This window comes from Ricinus communis, chromosome 9 (assembly GCF_019578655.1).
Source record: "Ricinus communis isolate WT05 ecotype wild-type chromosome 9, ASM1957865v1, whole genome shotgun sequence".
NCBI lineage: Eukaryota > Viridiplantae > Streptophyta > Magnoliopsida > Malpighiales > Euphorbiaceae > Ricinus > Ricinus communis.
The window spans coordinates 14885133-14898324 of NC_063264.1; positions in this window are offsets into that span (position 1 = coordinate 14885133).

Sequence of the window (13192 nt, forward strand, 5' to 3'; positions counted from 1 at the left end):
GGGGTAATGTTTGTGTTGTAGGGGAGGTTCTGCCGGATTTTCGGTAGAATTCTCCCGAGTCGAGATTCTTAGACAGTCAGTCCTAGGAGTCTAGACCTAGGATTAATGATCGATTGTTTCAGCGTTTTGATAAATTGTTTTCCGTGATTAGATGATCATGCATTGGCTCGCTCAACCAAGGCGAAGGAGCTAGGAGGTCGCCCAATCCTGTGAGTTAAAGTCATTTAGTCTTTGCGCTATTGCTAGTCTGATTTTAATATGCTATTTAGAATTTGTGCTTAATATGATTATTAGTATCGCAAAATAAATGATTTCACTTGATTATTAATATTTGAAATAATATAAATATTATTATTAGTATGTTATAATAAGATAAACGTTATTATTTTTTCCCTCATAAATTGCACGTTGTTTTACCTTAAATCTTTAATCTTTATTTTGATATGTGTTGGTTGAGTTTATCAGATAATGATATTTATTATATGTGATGATTGTGTCTTGGAAAACGTGGCTTGTAGAACATGCCACTTTGATGGGTTACATCGGGACGCGTCTGCCGGTAATGATCATGGACATGTAATAAGATTTTCATGGGTTTGCCCTGGTCGAGCATGGCTCTCTGGGCTGATTTATGTAAATTGCCGGAGGTAAGGTCCTTGGTCGATCATTGCTCTCGGGGGGCCAGTCTTATTGGATTAAGAGAGCCGAATGGCTACTAGATTTCTTATTTGGATACTTAAGTGACCAGACTGGAGGTAAGGTCCCTGGTCGAGCATTGCTCTCGGGGCGCCAGTCTTATTGGATTAAGAGAGCCGAATGGCTACTAGATTTTGGGGTTTAGGGTTCTACCGAGCCACTCGTCCCGTAAAAGTAAATATATATTTTTATTTATTTATTTATTATGGTATTTGATTATAATGTGATTTGTATTTACGTGCATGGTTGATATTTTGATTCGAATGATTAATATTTTATGTGAAGGAAATAGTAGGGTATGATTATAGTATGGTTTGATATCGATTTGAATAATCTATGTTTTCCGAGGAAGAAGCAATAGTCTCTAGATTATTTGATTTTAACTCACTCTCGAGGCCGAGTCTCATTTTTATTTTTCGGATTCGTATTTGTTAGTTCTCCTGCGACTCTTATTCAAGAATCCGACTCCTTCATCATCGGGTGATGTATTTGATTTGGTATGTAAATTGGTAAATCTTAGATTCTCCATGAGTAGTAATTAGTAGATGTATCGGTTATAAATTTTCCGAGCTTGGTCTCGCCTAGTTTTTCCGGTAGATCAAGTAATTTTGTAAAGTGTAACTATTAAGATAAATTGTGGCTTTAATAATATTAATTTGAGATGAGATTTGTTTAAATCAGTGAGTGTCAGGCTTACTACGGGTTTCGGTGGCCTTAAGCCTACCCATTCCCTAGTGCCGGTCACGGGCCCACGGGTGGGGTCGTGACATTTCTTCTGGGTCAGTTGTCGGTGGGAGGTAGTTTTGCAGTTCTTCCCATCTGATCAGTACCTCGGTCGCGTATTCTGAGCCGTTTCTGGTGACTTGCTTGATTTGAGATAGTTCCTGTTTTAGGTTTAAAATGTGGGCAAAAGTTTGTTGGTGGCCATATAAATTTTTCATTTTTTTCCAGATGGCTTTTGATGATTCAAGTAACATGCATAGCCGGGAAATTTGAGATTCCATAGTGTTGGTGAGCATCGACATATGACCATATGGTCTGTCGTTTGCCAATCTTCTATTTCCTCTATATCTTCTTTTGTTGGAGCTTCTGGGTTAATTAGTTTGGATCCATCTCTGGTTCCTGTGATGAACCCTAATTTTTTTTCTACCGTTGAGGCTAATGTAAAAAGACTTCGACCATTCGAAGTAGTTTTGGTTGCCTTTCAGCACTATGCTGATTAATTTGGTGATGTAATTTTGGGACATAGTTGGGTTTTTTTTGAAATAGAAGAGGTCTTCTGGCCTCTTTCTCTGTTGATGATTGTGGTGGTTGTGATGAAGTTTACAGGCTTGAAACCTACCCTGATACCATATTAGAATTTGAAGGATCAATGATGAATTCTTGTTATTGTGTAAGATTCTGAGATTACAGGATGCAATAGTATTCCATATATATTTACATGTCCAACGGATGCCTAATAATCTATCCTAACAGTTGCCTATGTCCTATACAATGTATATTTCTGTAATGGGAAAGATTGAAGTGGCCTTTCTTCCTTAGGGAAGAAAGGTTGCTCTTTTTCCCTGAGAGTCTGTAATGACATATCAGAAAGCCTGTATAGACCTGAGGCTCCTACTTTCTATTTCCAGCTTTTCTGCTTTATTTCCATGTTTCTTTCTTTCAACACTCTTAATGCATTGACAGAAATTATTCCTCCAAAAATAACCTTTTTAAAAGGGCTAGCAATGCTCAATTTTTCACATAATCTTCTATCCGGTAAGATCCCAAGTAACATAGGAGACATGACAGGATTGCAATCACTAGATCTTAGTTTCAACAGGTTCAGTGGCAAGATACCCGAATCCATAAATTTATTACTCTCTTGGTTATTTGAACTTATCGTATAACAATTTGAGTGGAAAGATTCCAGCAGGTACAAGATTTGATACCTTGTATAGTGATGGTTCAGCTTGCATTGCGAATGAACATTTATGTGGTCTAGGAATGTCAAAAATTGTAACTACCCTAAAATACAGCAAGAAACTTCAAGTGTGGATGAGGATGCTAGGAAAAGGTTGTTATTCATTGGAATTGTGATCCTTGGCTATGGAGTTGGATTTTGGGGATATTTTGCAGTCTTGCTTTTTATGAAGAAGCATCAGAAGGAGAGGTAATGAAGAGCCATTGATAGAATTTCCTTGAGAATTATCAAATGCCTGCAAGTTGATTCCTAGCTAATTCCTCTGTAAAGAAAAAAAAGATCTCATCATTATGTACAATAAATGAAATATAAAGGGTTTTGTCCTTGTGCTTTTTCATAATTTTCTTGTCCTTGTATATTTCTATATTTGTCTTGAGGTGCTTACTATTCTATCTGATGACAGCAGTTGCCCTGATGCCAAGTGCTGTCAAATTAGCAAAATTAATCTTTTTTTTTGTATCTCTTATTAGTGACTGAAATTTTCTAGAAGTTATGTTAAAAGATTAATTAAAGTGTATGGTGGAGCTTGATTATAGCAGCAATCAAATTCCTTAAAGTTATGGCAGGTTAGTTAAAGATTTTTGTGTTATTTTGTATTATAGATACCAGTGAAATATTTATTTATAGAAAATTTATGTTTGTTTTTTTAATTTTTAAATAAAAATAGAAAATAAATATTTATTTTTATTTATGCTTCTTTTTAAAATGAAAATAGAAAAATAATTTTTTATGTTTTTAAAATTATAATTAAATTTTGAAAAACTTTTAAAAATAAGTTTAATATGTTTTCTATATTTTTTATATAAAAAGTTACTTGTTTTAAAATAAAAATAATGAATTTTTATTTTATTTATTTCAAATCTATTTTTTATATTTAAAATATTACCTAAATAAAAATTAATTTTTTTATGAAATAAACATGTTTTACAAATTTTCTGTAAAGGTAAAAAAGTTTTTATTCTTTTCTAAAATTAAAAAGTAAAAATAGGAAAAAAATCTCTACATTAGTGTACTTCTTGCTTGTATTCGTTTTAGATGATAGATATAGATAGATTGTGCCTCCACTTAATAAAAATATTTTTGCGCCACTAAAAGAATTTTTGCCCTAGAACATATTAAATAAAATTGATAATATGTATAAGATTGAATTGGACAATATAAACCATAAATAATTAAGAAAAGTCCATTATATGTTGAAATTTCGTTTTAGACCTATACAATTAAAGTCAATGCTTGTAACATGGATTTTGGTTCAAGATTTTATATATACTAGAGTCCATAAACACGTGTATGTGAAAGAGGAGAGAACAAAATAACTATGCTTCTTTTCAAATTACATAATACATGAATATTTATTATTTTTAAAATTGTACTGTTTTTAAATTTTTATATATTTATGATATTTATTTGTTTATTCACGTGTTATACGACTGTTATAATTGTTTTACTGTCACTATTTAAAGATTTGTATTTTGACATATATATTTATTTTTGATACATGAGATTTTTATTTCTTTTTAATTATAATAAAATAAATTTAAAATTAATATTATATTAAAATAATATTAGAATAAATTTTTTATATATTTATAAAAGTTAGTCGTTAACCCGTTTATTATATGACCTTCATAATTATCGTAATTATAAATAATATAATAATTAAATTTATATATAAAATTAAAAAGATTTTTTAAATATTTTATAATAATTTATAATATTTAAAAATAATAACAAATTAAATATTTTTAACATCTTTTTTATTTTTTTAAAATTTTAAGATTTTATCAATACAATAATATAAAAATTATCAATAAATTAATAAAAGAAATAATAAAATTATATATAAATTTAAATTCTACGTGCCAATAATAAATACACCTGTTAAAATTAAAAATTATACGTATCAAAATATAGTGACACGTGTCAGAAAAATTTCTTAGACCAAATGCATAATATAATTTTTTTTGTTCATTTTTACATGAAATGTTTATTTTCTATATGTATAATGTCCATGTACTGAAATGTTCATTTTCTATATATATAATGTCCATTAAATGTAATATTCTATAATAATTAATTTTCTCTGTATTGAAATATTTATTATATATAAACCTAATATTTATTACGATTAATGTTTATGTTCATTTTGTTTCATTTATTATTTATCAGTATTAATATTAATATTTATTATCCGGTACTGCAATGTTCATTATTTGTATATATAATATTCATCAATATTTTTAAATAAAATTATTGATTATTTATGAAATATTTTTATTGTTTTATGATACATATTGAAAATCTTTTATGATTGATATAAATATTCATCATTTAGAACCATAACATTTATTATTTTGTTAATGAATATTCATTATTAATAAAAGTCATACTCACTAATTCATTCAAATGAACATAGATAATATCGATATAATATAAATCATCATTACACAGTTAGTAAATAAAAAAAATGAAGCTAAAGTTATCCTATAGATATTCATATCGTGGTATATATATCTTTTCAATAAAATTAAATTAATAAATAATCAACATTTTACATTTAAACAATGAATATTTAATACATATATAATGAATATAAATTAATAAATATATAATATAAAATTAATTAACATAAATTCTTTTTCCAAAAAAATTTTATATCAACATAAAATGAACGTATCGGATATTAATTTATATTTTTTTATAAATAAAATAGACCAGATAATCTCTTTAATCCATAAAGCTATATCAACTAAATTCCATTAACAAGTGTTCTCGGCCTAAACCCATTACCGCCACCATCAATTTATTTTCCCTTTCTATTTTCCTTTTACTTGTTTTAAACTTCAACATCCATCTGACCTTTTTTTTTTCTTCTTTTTTTTCTCTTGCACTTTTACGAGTGCCAGCACTAAGTACTGCACGGAAAGGAAAATCAACAAGGTTAATAACTTGGTATCATTTTTCGTATTTTCTTTTCATTTATAAAAAATTAAGAAATATTTAATATTTCTTAGTTTTTATTTTTTAAATAATTATTTCTATTAATTCTATATAAGAATATAATGAGGAAAAGAAAATAACAAAGAAAAAGAGATAAAATATGGGAAAAAATGAGAATAAAAAGAAATGAAAAATATTAGTAAATATAAGATAATGTAAGAAAAGACAGAAAAATATTATAAAAAAAAATTACTGATCTATTGAAAGTAAATTCTATAAAAACAATTCTAACAAACACATTTTTTTTAGAAATAAATAAAAACATAGAACAATAACAATAACAAACACTTTTAACTTATCGAATTTTAATTCTTTAGTTGATTTTGAGTTTCTTTTTCTCATAATTGAATTTTACAATTTAACACAATTAATAATTAATAATTATTTTTTATGTTTTCGTTAGTTGAAATCTATAAAATATATAAAATTTATTTACAAATTCAATGTTTATATACTTTAAATGAAATGAAAATTAATTTAAGATTATGCATAATTAAATTTGTATAGAATTAGTTATAATTAAATTAAATTCTAATAATAATATATAAAATTTTCAAATGAATTCTATATAAGTTTTCAGCATATTCTATAACTAAAATTTTCTTTTTTAATTTTATCATTTCTATTTTATTTTTTTTCTTATGTCTTTTTTCAAATAAAATAAAATTCTTAATACATTTTAATCAAATAAAACATTAAGTCATTTAATATACATACTTAATCTCTATTAATTTGCTTAAGAACACATACTTCGTGTGTCTTATTTATATAATCAATTAATTATATGCTATTGGCTTTCGATTTAATTTTGCTATTTTATCTTTTTTTTTTCTTTTGAAATTTCTTAATCATTAGTTAATACTAGTTTTGTATCCACTTATTGGGCGGAGTATTACTTTTATTACTTCAATTATATATATACATATATATATATATATATATATATATATATATATATATATTTATTTATATTAATTTAAAAAATTGAAATTGTACTTTTTAATTATAAATTAAAATTTAACTAATATTAAATAAAATATATATAATAAAAAATCTAATAAATAACATAATTGAAATATCATGATCATCTCTAATATTTTAAAATTGTTTCTTAATAGAATTTTTAATATTTTAGGATTCTTTTCTATTTTTTAGATATTATTAGTTAATATTTTCTATATGTGGTGTCATGTTTGATGCTACTTTTAAACATTTTGAAGTAATAATTAGACACTAAACTCTATACCAGGTAACAATTTGCTTCTATAAAATTGAAACTTTTTAATTAAGATTATCTATTTAGTGACTTAGTATATAATTAGTACAATAATAATTTTCTATTACTATTTAATTATTGTGATATTTATATTCCATATTATTATATTTACATTTTTAAGCATAATAAAACTATTTAATATATTTATTTAATCAATATTTAAGTCCATAAATTTATGAATAATTTATTAAATATAAATATTCATTCAAAAACTTGATTTATCTAAGAATTTATGAAATGGTCAGTAGTACATATATTTCATGAAAACTTATCAATCAAATTCATATCATTAGTTTTTTAAATTTTATTTTATATCAAAAAATAGATTGACTAGTATCAACTTTGATTTTCTTATATCATTAGGATTAACTTAAAAATTATAGCAGTATAATTATATATACTGAATTAAAAATTATAATTTTAAATAAGATAAAATTCTTATTGAATATAAAATCTGGTGACTAATTTGTTAATCTAACATTTAAGATGTGATGCTTGATATGATGTCAAATAGGAGATATATTTTAGGAATATTTCTTTTTTAATATCCTGTCATTTATATATTAAAAACTAATCGATGTTAATTAAATTAAAGTCTAAAACAAAATAAAATATTAGAGTGAAATTATTATAAAAGGTCATGTTAGGGGACATACTAGATAAGCTTTTTTAGCTTCTTTGATCTGGCCACAATAAATCAACTATTATTTTGTTGTAAAAAAAGGTTTTCTAATTATACATTTTTTAAAAATTCCCCATTTTGAAATTTTGCTAAATCTTATTATGAACCAACCCATATCAAGTTTGTGAGTATACAATTTAGGAGAAATCTGCACTTTTTACTCATGTTTTGTGTGAAAACGAATTAGTCTATAGTAATTCAAAAAAGAGATAATAATTTTCAGAAAGAGATAACTCTAGTTAATAAATAACTATAGAGAGATGTTCTAAAAAAATAAAAGAAATTATAAATAGTAAATAATTATAAAAGTAAGTCTAGAGAGAGATAATATATAAATTCTATTTTTATATAATAAAATTTATAAATAAGTTTTTCATGGGTTGGAATCAGAACCGTAGGTTCCAATTCCAAGTGAAGAGGAACCTGCTCCTCTCTTCGAGTTCAGGTTTGACCAGTTTTATCTTTAACCGGTTTAGTTCCGGCCCCAAACCAGCCTGTAGCCAGACCTATCTCTAATAAAGTCCATGGAAATGGATTCCCATAGTTTAGATGGAACTCGCAAAGGTTATATGAGCCATGGATAAGCAGCATTATCATCTTTAAACTACTGGCACACTTTATATTGCTTAATGCATTAGTAAATATCTTCTTTCATCCTATACTAAAAAATTGGACTTAGGTCTATTCTAAGAGCCCATAATACCTAAATGTTCTTTAAAAGAGGAGTCATGAGTTGCATAACTTTCTTCTTCAATTTCCAAATATAATCTGCATTTATATCTCAGAACATCTTGGCAGTAAGTGAAATGGAGCTATGCATCAGCTTTAATTGTAATAGCCAAGATCAATCGCTAAGCTTTTTCATTATCTTTATAACTACTACTAATCTCCTAAATCCAAAAAGGAATCACTGTGGAAGTAACACTATAAAGCTTACTTACATCATTACTATCTGAATTTCTCCTTGACAAGGCATCAACTACTCTATTCTCACTTTCCTTTCTGTACAAATGCTATAATCAGGGCATAGTAATTTAGTTAACCCTTTTTTCTAAATGTAAGTAGTAATATTCTATCCCAAAGATGTTTGATACTATCATAATTAGTCTTGATTACAAAGTGAGAGTTTCCCAAATAATGACTCCTTTTTGAACTTCAAATAGAATGATTAAGTACTTCCATATCCTAATTTCTTGGAGTGAGTGCCTTGCTGATGAAAGCTAGAGGCCTATTATCTTACATTAAGACAACACCATTTCCCTTACTACCAGCATTAGTCTCTAACACAAAAGGTTGAGAGATATCAGATAATGCTAATACTGTTAGGGTATACATGGCCTTCTGTAGTCTAGCAAATGCCTCATCTGCTTCTTTTCCCTACATAAAAGAATCCTTCTTTAGTAAATCAATAAGTGGCCAACATATTATTACATATCCTCTAACAGACTTCCTATAATAGCTCGTTAGACCTAGGAAGCCCTTTAATTCCTTCAAATTCATAGGTCTAGGCGAAAGACTACAAAACAACAATTTTGGAGTTGTCAGTATTGACTCCTTCAGCTGAAATTACATGGCCTAAATACTCCATCTTTTGTTGAGCAAAGTACATTTAAAAGCTTTGCATACAATTATTATTGCTGCAAAATTTAGAAAGTAAGGTCTAGGTGTTGCACATGATCTCCAAGTGACTTGTTGTAAACGAAAATGTTATTAAAGGAATAAGTATGAACGACCTCAAATAAGGTTCAAAAACTTGATGCATAAGACACTGGAATATGGCATGAGCATTTATCAAGCCAGATGGCATGAGCAAAAACTTGCAGTGGCCATTGCGAGTTCTGAATATTGTTTTTTAATGTTTGATTGCCTCATCCTAATCTGATGATATCGAGCTCTCAAATCCAAGTTTGAAAAATACTTCGCATTCTGTAATTCATCCAATAAATCATCAACAATTGGGATCAAAAACTTTTCTTTGACAGTGAGGCCATTCAATTGCCTACAATTTACATAAGCATTAGTGAGGCAAAGGGATTGTTAGGTTTGTCTAAGGAAGCTTGAAACATTTCCTTAATATCTCTTTCAATTTAGACTTTTGGTAGCGAGGTGTTTATAAGATCTTATGTGTCACGACCCCATCTGTGGACCCGTGACCGCCATTAGGTAATGGGTAGGCGTAAGACCACCGAATCCGGTAGTAAGTCTGATACTCACTGACTCAATTAAATATCATATCATTTTACTTATGCCACAATTATCTTAACAGTTACATTTTACATAACTAATTCGGACTACCAGAAGAATTAGGCGAGACCCAAAACTACAGAAAATTTCAACTGGTATATCTACTATTTCTACTGCGGAGAATCTAAGAATTTACAAATTTACATGCCAAATCAAATACATCACCCGATGATGAAGGAGTCGGGTTACTAGATAAGAGTCGCGGGAAGACTAACAGTCACGGATTTGAAAAAAAACAGTAAAATTGAGACTGTCAGTCTCGAGAGTGAGTTAAAATCATATATCCAAAAACAGTTGCAAACACTTCAATAATACATTTATTTAATTTGAAATAAACATAAGTAATGTAAAAACATACGTGTCATGCCATGCTTAAATAAAATAATTTTCACACACAACGGGACGGAGTACTTTAGTAGAACCCTAATCCCAACACAATATCTCGATCAATCTCATTGCTGACATCTCGACTAATCTCAACTCTAACATTTCGACTAATCTCATTCCAACAGGACTGGCGCCCAGAGAGCGAAGCTCGATCAGGGACCTTACCTCCAGCCTGGTCACTTGTCTTAGCCTTTTAGCTCTCTTAATCCAACAGGTCTGGCACCCAGAGAGCAAGCTTGATCAGGGTCCTTACCTCCAGCCTGAACACTTGATTTCCAACTAAGCCGGCGCCCAGGGCAAGTCCTAAACTTTCCTTTTAAATTTACCATTTTACCCCTTTTCCATCACTCACGGATTTATACTGATACACTCATCAAACCAATATGTTCTATTGTCGTCCTATTCCGTGTCATCATGCAATAATAAAATCAATGAAAAAGGAAATGATATATAAATGAATAGTAATCAAAAGCATGATACAAATGAATAATAATTAAATGAATAATTTGAACTTGCAATAAAATAATCACCGATAGCAAATCAAAAATTTATGCATGACACGTGCATAATCGATATATGACTTTAACTAACAACTTTAGCGACCTCCTAGCTCTGCTCCGGTGCCTCGGTTGGAGCGAGCCGAACAGACGGATTATCTAATCACGGAAAATAATTTATCCATAACGCTGAACAATTGACAATTAACCCTAGGTCTAGATTTCTAGGACTGACTATCTAAAATCTCGACTCGGGTAAATTCTACCGAAAATTCGGCAGAACCTCCCCTAAAACACGAACGTTTACCCCCCCCGTAAAACGGGTCCAGGACCTGCTAGAAAAACACTTCAAGTATCCAACAATTTAATACAACGGGAGTCGGGTCCCTAAGACTTCACTAATTTCCCGACTCCACCATACAACACAAAAATCACGACTACAGCAGGCAGTCCGACAAACTATTATTTTTGACTCATAAATATCATCTAATACTCAACACAAATCAATAAGCATAAATAAAATCAAAGAATTTCCAAAATCAACAGGCCAGAGAAAAATTACTGAGACACTTTATCGCTCGGTCGACTAGCCTCCAACTGCGGAGTCCGATCGATGATCCGAACACACCATCTGACTCGAAACGATGTGCTGATAACGATCCCCGCTTCCAATTTTCCAATTCCGACCCTCGATCATCCGGAGCGATTTGCGGACGATCTCGGCCGTTGATTTGTAAACGAAGTCTGATCGCCACGAAACCGGTGCCATTGCGAAGCTTGAGCTGAGGAGAGTCGGGATACGTCCTCCGATCGCCCATAGCTCACCGGAGCTCGCCGAAAAAGCCTAAAAATGCCGCTGCCACCACTTTGACGAAACTCCCTCCTCCGGCTACCAAAGTCGATGCCGCTACCGCCAAAAGGAAGCTCTCTCCGAGGGGAGTCGATCGCCACCAAAATCAACAGCTACCACCACTGGAAATGTAAGCACGGCGGCAAGGAAGTTTCGGCCGCCTTACTCCTCGCTTCGTCTTTGGTGTCGTCACCCACTGGTGCCATTGCACTCGCCGACGCATCAACGACTCGGTTACTTCTTCCTCCTTCCCTTCCGCTCTCTCTCCCCGATTTCTTTTCTTCTTTCTTCTTCTCCATATCGGCTTTTGGTCTCTCAAATTTTATTTCTTACTTTTTGGTCCCTCAACTTTTAAAATTACTAACAATTTCGTCCTGCACAAATTCAAATTAACCCCAAACTTCTTTTTAGCCTTTCAATTAAGCCCCTAACTATTTAATTTGGACCAAATTAGAATTATTAAAAATACATAATTACATATACCCTTGCTTTTAAATGTAAAATTATCAAAAAGCCCTTACCGACATATTTAATTATAAAAATACCTAACATACAAATTTCCATTAAAACCCCATATTAATGAAATTATACTTTTGATCCTTATTCCAAAATAAATTTTCAATTTAGTCCTAACACACAATTAAATTAAATAACCAATTTGCTAAATATTTTTCAACTTAAAATTAAATACCACTAGCTAATTAAAATACCAATTTCTCCAAAAAAATTCTTTTATAAAAACATCCTTTACAAATTCTTCCAATATATAATTTTATTTATATATATATATATATATACATTTGGGAAAAATCTGAATAACCAAAATATAATTTATTTCTCAAATAATTTACTTAATTAATTTCTTAAAGATCCAACTAATTGGGTATAGAAAAATAACTCTTTTAATTGTGTAACATTAAAATTTTCATTAAATCATTTCAAATTAAACCAAATAAAAATAAAGTAAAATTAATTTAAATAAAAACTCATTTATTAATTATTATTAATATAATCATTATTAAAGAAAAATTTCAAATATTACATTATGTTTATAGGAATAGCATGGTCATGACTTCTATTTGGAGGAAATTATTTAGGTTCTTTAAATATAGATTGATAGTGGTGAAGTAGTCGGTTAACGGGTTTAGGTTTTGTTAGAAAGTTTGTGTAGAAATACTATGTAATTGAGTTGTAGAGGAACTTATCTCAATATAGGTTCCGTAAAGTGTTATGCAGTAGCCTTGTGCTAACTTTTCTTTAGAAAACTTTGTAAATTTCTAGCAGTCATCAAGTTCAACACTCTAGTTTCCACCATTCCTGATTATTTGACTATTTTTCCTTCCTTCTAGAATGCTAGCTTCATTTGAGAAAAATCAAACATGATTGCATTAGGATGTTTCATCCAACCAACAACAATTACCATATCATGCCCTCCTAACCTCAACACTTTGAAATCGAATTCAAATTCATGTCCTTACATTTTCCACTTGAAATTGTTACAAGTGAGTGCCAACCCTGTTTTGCCCATTAGCTACAGTCACCAATAATGTTTTTGCCTTAGTCAAGACACCTCCATCTTTTTTTACCATCCTTTCAT